At 37.0% G+C, this 12,146-nt stretch overlaps 1 pseudogene; it reads left to right on the forward strand.

Annotated features, from left to right (window-relative positions):
* Nucleotides 1-12,146, forward strand: part of LOC135204727 (zinc finger protein OZF-like) — a 177,097-nt pseudogene that overhangs the window by 117,607 nt on the left and 47,344 nt on the right.

The raw sequence follows: 12,146 nt of genomic DNA on the forward strand, positions 1-12,146 counted from the left end.
AATAAAAAAAAATAAGGAATAAATAAAATAAAAATAAATCAAAATAAAAAAAAGATAAAAATAAATAAAAAAATATATTAATAAAATTAAATAAACAAAAATAGATAATTCAAAAGATAAATAAATAATTAAAACAAATAAATACAAATAAATTAACCCTCTTACGCCGAAGCCCTAAAAATCAAAACCTCTCCCGTATGCCAGGGCCGGTTTGGAGTGAGCGCGAGAGCGGAAAAAATAATTTTTTCAAAAAGTCACAGCGTGCTTAGTTTTAAAGATTAAGAGTTCATTTTTGGCTCCTTTTTTTGTCATTGCCTGAAGTTTAGTAGGCAACCATCAGAAATGAAAAATAATATCATTATCATATGTAAATAATGCGATATATGATAGCGCAAAAATGAAATTTCATATATAATTGTATTCAAATCACGCTGTGCAAAAAACGGTCAAAGCTAACGAGTTACTTTTTTTCGTTGTATTGTACACTAAATTGCAATCATTTTGATATATAATACATTGTAAAACAATAAGAGCAACACCGGAAAAATATTATCACAAAATGATGTACGAATTCGTAATGCGCGGACGTAAAAAAATGTTTTTTTCAAAAATTCACCGTAAATCTAAATATTGTTCTAGAGACTTCCAATTTGTTTCAAAATGAAGACAAATGATTGAATATTACGATACTGTAAAAGTTGTAGATTAGAATTGCAGATTTCGACCATTTTGGATGAGTTAAAGTTGACCAAATGTCAAAATTTTTATATATATTTTTTTTTATATGCACATATTTCGGAGATGGAGAAAGCTACAACCTTCAATTGTTTTTTATTGCATTCTTCATGAGTTTGAGCTCATTTTGATATATGAAACTCTATAAAAAGGCTAATATGAAAAGGAGCAAATATTAGGATAATGCGATGTACGTATTTCGGAGACTTGCGGCCGCGAATCGGCGCACGGAGGGAAGTTAAATATATTTTTCAAAATTTCACCATAAATCACACAATATTGTTCTAGAGACTTCAAGTTTGTTTCAAAATGAAGATAAATGACTGAATATTACTAGGCCGTAAGAGCTTTAGCTTATAATTGCGTTTTTCAACTATTTCGGTAGAGTCAAATTTGACCAAATGTGGTTTTTTTTCTATTTATTGTGATTTATATTTAAATATTTCGAAAAAAGAGAAAAGCTACAACCTTCAATCATTTTTAGTTGTATTCTACATGAAATTGCGCACATTTTCATATATAAAACTTTATGTAACAGCTAATTTTAATTGGTGCAATAATTTCGACAATTGCACAAAAAAAATTCTGATTTTTTCGGAAGAGTTACCGTGCGGACCTAAGGAAAATGTTTTTTTTTTTTTTCATAAATTCACCATAAATCGAAATATTGTGCTAGAGACTTCCAAGTCGTTGCAAAATTAAGGTAAATGATTGAATATTACTAGAATATAAGAGTTTTAGCTTACAATTGTGTTTTTCGACCATTTCGGTAGAGTCAAAGTTGACCAAAAGTTGAAATTTTTGCACTCAACGTTATTTATATGAAAATATTTCAAAACTGATAAAAGCTACAACCATGGGTTGTTTTTAGTTGTATTGTGCATGAAATTGCGCACATTTCCATATTATAAAACTTTAATGTAACGCAAATTTAAAAATGGTGCAAACATTAGGACAATCGCGCGAAAAAATTTACCGGAAGAGTTACCGCGCGAACGTAAGGAAAAAGATTTTACATAAATTCACCTAAATCGAAATATTGTGCTAGAGACGTCCAATTTGTTGCAAAATGAAGGCAAATTATTGAATATTACTATAATATAAGAGCTTTAGCTTACAGTTGCGTTTCTCGACCATTTCGGTAGTCAAAGTTGACCGAAGGTTGAAATTTTTGCACTTATCGTTATTTATATGAAAATATTTCAAAACTAATAAAAGCTACAATCATGAGTATTTTTTGTTGTATTTTACATGAAATTGCGCACATTTTCATATATAATACTTCATGTAAAGGATAATTTAAAATGGTGCAAAAATTATGTCAAAGTGACAAAATAATTTTTGAGATGTGTCATTGATACTTTCTAGTGCGATAAGAAAGAAATTCGCGCTTGCGCGCCTGCGTAGCGATTGTAAACAAAACAACGCCTTGATCCGTGAACTCCCAGCATCCCCCAAGGCGCGTGATTCAAAAGTTTTTGGCTGGTAGGCCTATAAGTATTTTTCCGCGAATTTTTAAAAAAACTTTTTTGAGTCGACATATGATACGTCCATTCGGCATACGGGAGACATTTTGACTCGACGTTTAATACGTCCATTCGGCGTAAGAGGGTTAATAAAAAACGAAATAAAAAAATAATAAATATATATATAAATAATTAAAAATCAAATAAAAATAAATAAATAAATAAATAGGAATAAAAAATTAAATGAATAGATAAATAAATAAAAGTAAATGCATAAATAAATAAAAATAAATAAAAATAAATAAAAATAAAAATAAATCATCATCATCATCCGGGTGTCATTCCTCTCCATTTCCGGCTCTCTGCAGGAACTGAGCTGCAGACATTCTTCCTCCAGTCATTCTCACCAATCCATCCATATAATTTTGTCTAGGTCGTCCTCTCGGTCTCCTTCCATTGATCTTACCAGAGAGAAAGAGATGCTCTAGTTCTTGTCTTCTCACTGTGTGACCCATAAACCACATTTTTCTACCTCTCACTGAGGCTAGAAACTCTCATTCAACACCTACTCTCTCTAATACTACCTCATTAGTTTTCCTTTCTGTCCATGATATTTTTAACATCCTTCTCCAAAACCACATTTCTGCAGCCTGTAACCTCTCCTCATCTGCCGTCCTCAAAGTCCAAGTTTTACAGCCATACAACAATACAGACCAAACAAAACATTTCACAAACCTCCTCCTTAGATTCATAGGTATTTTCGAGTTGGTGACTACTAATTTCTTGATCTTACCAAATACATCTTTTGCCATGGATATTCTCTTCTTGATCTCTCTTTTGCATTTTCCATCACTTGTGACAGTGCATTCTAAATAATTGAAACTATCGGTTTGTTTAAATGTTTCAGCATGAATTCTTATATCTATTCTTGGGGGTATTTCATCCTTGGTGATAAACATACCTTCTGTTTTCTTAACGTTTATTGACAGACCTCTTTCTCTGCTTGATTGGTGTAAAGTACTGATTAAAGCTTGAAGTTTATCATGGGAGTCTGCAACAAGTGCTGTATCATCAGCATATCTGATATTATTAATATTGACTCCTCAAACCTTAATTCCTTCCATATCTCTGAGATCTCTCGTTATCATTTCACTATATAAATTGAAGAGATCAGGTGATAACACACAGCCCTGTCTTTCACCTCTCTTGCATCAACAGAGGTTTCAGATAGAATAGATTATTCTTCATATGATCTCTTGAATGGAAGGAAGGAAGGAGGGAAGAGTCCCCTTTTTCAGATCTTAACACAAAACTTACTTTCAGAATTGTTCTATATACTTGGTTGTCTACGCTTTGTAGTTCATTAATTTCTTTCTTGCCTTAACACTCCATGTCTTCCATGGTATACATGTACGATGGTAGCACTAATCTTTTTCTAGTACAGTTGTCCTATCTTTACCCTGCTGCATATAGCTAAACCTTTTACTACTGACTGAATTAGCCATATTTGCATTTTCCTGATTTGCTTTAATTTGGGCCAAAAATATCTGTTCTCTGAAGTTTTTTGTCTTTCATGTTGTTGATCGTTACACCCAGATATTTACTCTGCTTAACTATTCTTATTCCTTCTAATGTGTTGCATATTTTCTTCATCATCAGTACTATGCCGATCATATATTAATATATTGATCTTGTCTGTTTATATTTAGACAACATTCGCTCGCTATTTCCATTGGGGTTTTTATTGCCTTTGTTATTTCTTCAAGGGTGCTGTGTCCTAGCTAGGATTAATCCATCGTCTGCATACGATAGTGCCACTGTTCTTCTAACTTCATTTCTGGAACCTTCTGTTGTACTTTCTAATTTTTCTATTATCAGGTATGTTATTAGCAGAAAGAATATGGTTGAGCCATTGCAACCCTTTCTAATTCCATTAGTTACATTTAGCTCTTTTTGTTCTGCATTGTTGAAGAAGAGACTTGTTACATCATTTATATGTCTTCACTACTGCACTTAATTATTACCTCTGTATGTAGCCTATATTTCACCATGACCTCTATGAGCTCCTTTCTATTGACGGAGTCAAATGCTTTTTGGAAGTCTCTGTTGATACCACAAATAACTGGTCTTTTCATCTGTACATTTGTTGCATGCAGTGTTAAGATACACAAATTATCAGTGTCTCTTATTTGTGTGGTAAAGCCTGATTGCAGTCCATGCAATTTTATAATCCCTAATATGCTTTTCTATTTTGGTTTTTAGGAACCCCATGAAAATTTAATGATACATTAGTTAATGCTATTGGCCTAAGATCTTTGACTGAGGATGTTGTTTCTTGGGGTAGGTGTTTTTTTTACTTAAACCAGCTTCCCTGTGTTTTCCTGCCTTTCAGTATGTTGTTTAAACATTCTGCCAATTCTCTTTGATTGTTGGTACATTGTAAGAACAGTTTGAACAGATTTGGTTTTATTCCATCTGGTCCTGGTGCTTTATTTGATTTATTTTCTCAAGTTGATTTTTTACAGTTGATTTTTTTACATCTTCGTCAGTTGTATTGACTTCTACCATGGGTTTAATTTCTGTCTATGTTAGGTCATGCACTTCATACACATGTTCTCTTAATGATACAGTCAAACATCGGTTTTCGTACGCCTCTCTTTTCATTCATTTCGGTCTTTGTAAACTTTTTTCGACGAAACCTTGTCTCGGTTATCGTACGTTTCCTCGGTTTTTGCACACTTGAAAACGCTCCATCCAGGAACAAGTGCGTGACCGGGCCCCATATCAAGCACCTAAACAAAGCATCCCGTCTTCTCTCGTGACACATTCTGGCTTTGTTTCTCGCTGAACAACCATCTTGGCACTCACATTCCACATTACCACACGTGTTTGTTGTGTTTTGTGCTAACTTTGCCGTAAAAACTAACTGTGCAGTATCCATTGTGGGGCCAAAGAAATGTACCAGGAATATGATTGAATTTAAGAAAGAACTTGCAGCAAAGTATGAAAGTGGTACACATGTAGCTGATCTCACTAAGATGTACGGCAAGTCAGTGTCGATGATCAGCTCTGCCATCGCAAAGAAACATGAAATCAAGGCAGTTGATGTTGCAATTAGTGGAAGACGTGGAAAAACTTCTGTTAGTATGGATCAATGAAAATCAATTAATGGGGGTTAGTGTGTCTGAAGTGATCATTTGTGAGAATGCTACAAGAAAATGCCAACAACTAGTGATGCTCTTGATGATTTAGCAGAGGCTGATTTCAAAAATTCAGAAAATTTGTTCAGGAATTCAAGGAGTATCTTGAGGCTGGAGGATTTCTCCCACAACAGGTCTTCAGTTGTGATGAGACAGACCTGTTTTGGAAAAAAAATGCCAAAACGGACCTACGTTACGCAGGAGGAGAGTTCACTGCCAGGGGACAAGCCTATGAAGGATAGGCTAACACTCTTGGTTTGTGGGAACGCCAGTGGGGATTTCAAAGTGAAGCCCCTACTTGTGTATCACTTTGAAACTCTCAGAGCATTCAAGAAAAATATTGTGATCAAGAATATATTGCCAGTGATGTGGAAGGCCAATACTGTGGGGGGATCACAAACTAAAAAACAAAAACTCTCAAAGCACATGTTTTTAGCAACTACTTGACACACTCTTTTTGAGGAGTTGCACTGTCTGCCGGATACGGGTGTCGTAACAAAATACACAAGCAACCAAACAAGGACAACAACCTCACAGTAATTCAATAACTATGCAACAAAAGACCACTGCACAAACAATCACTAACATCATCAAAATACAATGACACGACAAGCCAATACAACCACCCACAACATCAAAGAACCACAACAACTCACCAACATCAACACTCAACAACTCATAACTCCAACAATTTCTCTACAACACAATAAAACTCACAAGCACAACAACCTTCAAACATACAATATAAACAATGAAAACACTACAGGATCTTAACAGCGACACCAACCACGAAACTTTTCTCTCTCTCTCTCTCTCTCTCTTTCGCAACCTTCGAAAACGTTGTGAAATAGAACAAAAAGATCGTTCCTCCATAGTACAAAGGCATGGGTCACAAGACAAATTTTCGTTGAGTGGGTCAATGAAGTGTTTTGCCCAAGTGTGAAAAAGTACCTGCAAGAAAATCAATTGCCCCTCGAGTTACTCCTGGTAATGGACAATGCTCCTGTTCATCCTCCTGGCTTGGAGGACCAGTTGCTGGATGTATTTAATTCGTCACAGTGAAGTTCTTGTCCCCTAATACGACTTCTCTCATTCAGCCCATGGACCAACAGATCATTTCAAACTTCAAGAAACTCTACACCAAAGCACTATTTCAAAGGTGTTCTGAAGTGACCTGACACTGAATTGACATTAAGAGAGTTCTGGAAGGATATCTTCAATATCTTCAACTGCATAAGCCTATTAGATAAGGCTTGGCAGGGAGTGAATTCCAGGACAATGAACTCTGCTTGGAGAAAATTGTGGCCAGTGTTACCTCGAGAAGGATTTCGAAGTGTTTGAGGCTGACTGTTGTTTTTATTATGATTATTATTTGTTTAAGCAGCCTTTTCCGACTAAGTCCAATCGGCTGTACGCCTGTTGTGGAGTCTATTGTGTCTCTGGGGAACTCCATGGGCTTGGATGTGGAATAGCTAGTGGATGCCCACAGGGGAGACCTAACCACTGAGAAGCTGCAGGAACAGCTGCAGGAACAGCAACAGACAGCAGATGAGGAATCCGAGGAGGAGGAGGAGGAAGAGAGAGTGGATACTGTGCCTACTTCAGTGATTCAAGAAATGTTTGCTAAGTGGAGTAATATCATAATTGCAATCCGTGTCTCTAACATGTTTAATGACAATGCTTTGTACCATTTCAGGCAAATTTTAAAGAGACACAAAACAAATGTCTCTGGATAGTTTTGTTATTCGGCAGGGGACCAGCGACTCAAGCTGGTCCTAGCGCCAGTAAAAAATGAAGTGGGGAAGTAACCTCAGACAGAGCCACTTAAACCGTAGAGAAGTAACCACAGACGGGTGCATGATACCTGAAGCCCTTCTGGAGGGGGATTCCCCTTCCAAACAATGACCTCTCCTTTCCGTCTTCCAAATGCTAACAAGAGTCTTCCATAAAGGTAAGAGTGATGTTTTATGTTCATTATTCATTTCTAATTGTTTTCTGTAAATAAAACTGTTTATTCTCTGTAAATAGTATTTTTTTAAAAACATTTTGGGGGTCTGGAACACATTAATACTATTTACATTTTTCCTTATGGGAATTATTGCTTCCGTTTCTGTACATTTCAGATATTGTTGGAGGTTCCAGAAAGGAATATGTACGAAAACCGAGGTACCACTGTCTCATAATAATTAAAATACTTCGGAAGGAGACCCTCTCTTAGACATGTTTTGTTAAAAATGATTGCTGCTTCAGCACTATTAATCTTGTGGAGAGTCTTCTCTATTTTGCTGATGACGGCTTTCTCGCTGTTGCTGAGAATGGCAAGCAATGCACCAAAGGACATGGTAAAATTCGGTTGAGTCATTTGGTTTATTATTGCTTATACAATTCTCTCTCTCTCTCTCTCTCCAACGCGACGTTTCTTCCTGATCCACAGGACATTATCAAGTGATGACTCGTAAACGCTCGCCAGTCTAAGTAACAACGAGAAAGCCGTCATTAGAAAAATATAGAAGACTCTCTACAAGATTAATAGTGCTGAAGCAGCAATCATTTTTAACAAAATAATTATAATAATAATAAGGGAGGAGGCCTTCTCTGAGGGCAGTAGCATTGAATATTATAGCTCCTTCAAAAGCATTTAATTTATGTAGAATCTCCTCAATTCTTCTTATTATCTTTTCCTCATCTGCACATACCTGGCATATCAGGTTTCCTAAAGACATATAAAGATTTCAGTTGTCTTAGGTTTATTTCCTCTAACGTGTCGACAGCGCACAAGCAGGCATCTAAGAGATTATATAAGTGAGTGAACTGAAATACTATGTGGTTTATAGGCATTTATAGCAGGCAGGTTGCATACAATCAGTGGGTAAGTCGCTAAGCAAGGATTTTAATTGGTCGCAGGTTGGTGAAAAAATCTTTCCCTGAGGCGTTGAGATCTCCTAAGTCCGTCCAGGGATGTTGGCGGGGTTGGTTAGGGGTACCCAGCACGTTGGTGGTAGGTATTATAAGCCATCCAGGTGACATGTTATCCACTTCCGGTGATCTCTCTCTCTCGGCCTCTTCCGCTCTTTTTCTCTCACTCACACTGTCTCTCTCTTTCTCTCTTTCAATCTCTCCTCCTCCCTCTCTCATGATGATGTATGGTTTCGGTTGGTTTCTTGTATTAAGGGTTCTGTTTGCCAATTTTCTACACGAGTGTCGTCAAAGAAAAGGTTTTCAATAAAATCAACTGCCCTCCTCAATACCATCATTACATAGACAACACCTTCATAAGAGTCGACAAAGAAGAGGATCTTGAAACTTCAAGGACTTTTGAAGAATGTTCTGTCCTCCATTTCACATGCAAACGCAGTATTGATGGTGCCCTACCCTTCTTGGACGTTTGGTTACATTAGACTCCTATGGGTTATACCTCCATGGTTTATAAAAAAATCCCATGAACCCAGGTCTCTGCCTTCATGGGTCCAGTAAATGCCCAAACCAATATAAAAGATCTGTAGTACATGCCTTCATCTGTCGCGCCCTCACACACTGCTCCACATGGAGAGAAACTACGAGAGAGATCAAAAGGTCCACACACATCCTCATCAACAACAACTAAGCAAATCATATGGTTGAACATCAAACCCAAGAATCCATAAATAACTGGCACCAGGGAAGCACAACAGAAACCAACAACAACCAAAGTGGATCTATAAAAATATTTTATAAAAACTATATGCACCACAAATATTTAGAAGATGAAAAGGCTATCAGGGAAATAATAAAGGACAGTGTCTCCACCACTGCAGAAAGGGATAAAATTAACCTCGTAATTTACCATCATAATATGAAAACCAGCCAGCTGCTTCTTAAAAACAACCTGGCAGCCCCAGCAATGTCTTTGAAGAGAAGTGTCATCTACGAATTCACATGCCCTGTGGAAGGATGCCATCCTATGTCAGGATGACCACTACAAGACTCTCTAAGCATCTCTCCTGTCACCTTCAAGAAGGGGCCATTTTAAATCATTACAGAGAAAATCATAACAGAAGACCAGAAAGAAGTGAGGTCATAACGAACGTAGAAATTATCGACCAAGCACCGGACTGAAGACGTCTATGGTTTCTTGAGGCACCTCATATATTAGAAAAAACCGAGTATCCACACAGTAAAAGAAACAGAATTTCTCCCTACCATCATAAGAAAAAAATACAAGAAACCAACTGACATCATACACCATCACGAGAGAGAGAGAGAGAGAGAGAGAGAGAGCACTGGAAGTGGATGACATGTCACCTGGACGGCTGATAATACCTACCACCCACGTGCTGGTTACCCCTAACCACCACCCAACCCCGTCAACAACCCTGGATGGACCTAGGAGATCTCAATGCCTCAGGGACAGATTTTGTCACCAAACTACGACCAATTAAAATCCTTGCTTAGCGACCTACCCACCGATTGTACACGCCCTGCCTGCTATAGATGCCTGTAAACCACATATTTTAGCTCATTCACTTGTATACTCTCTTAGATGACTGCCTGTGCGCTGTCGACACGTTAGAGGAAATAAACCTAAGACAACTGAAATCTTTATATGTCCTTATATGTCCTGATATACCAGCTACATGCTGATGAGAAAAAGATAACATGAAGAACTGAGAAGATTCTATATAAATTAAATGCTGTTGAAACAGCTATAATATTTAATAATAATACCAAGACTGCAATAAAATTTTCTTTGCTTATACAGGGACGAAATTAGTCTTGGTTGTTTTATGTGAGGAGGCAATCATAATCTACTGAATCTAGGGCTGGGCTAGTCCCCAATAATTTATGGTTTTGTATGTATAACTCAATCTTTTTAGTAATCATTTAATATTTGATGTTTTCATGTGACTACAGGTTTCCCTTAAACTGGCAAGTCACCAACGGCATATCTCGGTCGTCACCTGCACCCCATATCACACTGCCTTCAATGGAGTAACATGTTCTACCTCTTTTTCAAGGCTGGTGCTGCACTGATCAAGCTCAGAAATGCACTATAGTACTCCTATACAAATTGTAAGAACATCTTCTAGTAACAACATGAGCTATATTAGGTGTAAAATGACAGTTTTTTTTTTTTAAAGCAAATTGTGTTTTTCCTAACTATACAGGCCCGAGATCCCTTACATTAAGAATTACTTTCGGCAAAGCTGAAAAATGGCCACTAGACTTTTAAACAAGGTGGTTGGCGGGGATCCTGCCTGTCTGAACGCAAACATTCCAACTTATTTTTTGCCCAGGTATCAGATTGAGGGGTGGCATGAGGTGGGCATGAGATGTAAATGACCTCAGGTTTGTATAGTTAAGAAAAATAAAATTTATTTTGAAAAAATTGTCATTTGTTCCTAAACAATACACAAACACTTGGTCCTTTACATTAGGAGGACTGATATTTGGAGGGAGGAATTTGAATGAGTCTCTAGAACTGGCTGGAGTTTGCAACACCTGGATTTTCTTCCTGGTTGAGAGAGCAAGGAATAGTATCACCTCTGATGAATTGACGTAGTAGTACAGAGACTGTGTGATCAGTCGTCAGACTTCTGGGCTTTTTTGAATGAGGGAGAAAACATAACCCCATTCAAAAGCAAGCTGAGATGAATCTGAGAGTTAAAGACAGTAAGGCAAATATAAGCAGTGGGTTTGTCTTATTGTCAGGGACCTCCCCTAGCTAGAGAAAGGGGCGGTTCCTTCTATACTCTATAAAGATAAACGGAATGGTTGCTCCAGTTCCAGCATGTGACGGCTGGATCAACTCTGCCCAAAGGAGGAGAAGGGGGATGAAGGGGCAGAGGAGAAAAGCCAGTCACTCCCTCATTCATTCTCCCGTCTCCACAATTGCACATCTAAAAAGAGATGCAACCTTGTTCTGATAAAGGAGCCGCGTGAGCTACACAGTTTGTTGAGCAGCCACCACAGGTCCAAAGGAATAATTAACACAGTAATTTCTTTTCGAGGTTAACTGCCAGCTACAAAAACAGTTAGACTTGCAGTTTGAATTAAGAGGTAGTGAGGTAGTCAAGTTTTAAACTTCTCCCTCATAGCAGGATGTGTTTGTTGGTTTTGTAATATTCTGTTTTTATTCAGACTTTTTAAACTGATCCACTTTATCAAAGAAAATAATCCTGCAAAGTGAATAGTATAGTCATCTATACAGTTCGCCAAAGGGCAGCTGTTATGTGAATGAAGTTGGTGCATTGGGACCACAAGGAAAGATGCACTTCAATTGGGAAGAGGTGCACTGAGACCAGATACTCGGTGCATTCAGACCACATCATGGTGCATTCATTCACTTTTGGCAGTGTAGAATATTATTCTGTTACTATTTAAGTTTTAATGAGGTCAAATGAAAATTTTACATATAAACAATTTTTATTATTTATCAATATTTTCAAAGTTTATACAATGAAAAAAAAAAGAGGATTAATCTAATTAGAATAACACAGTACTTTAGTCATTTGCATAACTAGTCTAGTCTCAACACTTCAGACTGGTTAACCTAAAACAAAATACTATACACAGTCCAGATGAATTTAGTGAGCGAATACAAGGCATTAGGATTTACTTACAAATGCTGTAGCACATTCTTTGTAGAAGATTAAAACCAAGAACATATAATAAAAAATCAAATAACTGCACCTAAATTTCACTGAAGTATAATGAAGATATCAATCCTTTCTATTTCCATAAAGAATAACATTTCATGGAAATATTC

Source organism: Macrobrachium nipponense, chromosome 47, assembly GCF_015104395.2.
Source record: "Macrobrachium nipponense isolate FS-2020 chromosome 47, ASM1510439v2, whole genome shotgun sequence".
NCBI lineage: Eukaryota > Metazoa > Arthropoda > Malacostraca > Decapoda > Palaemonidae > Macrobrachium > Macrobrachium nipponense.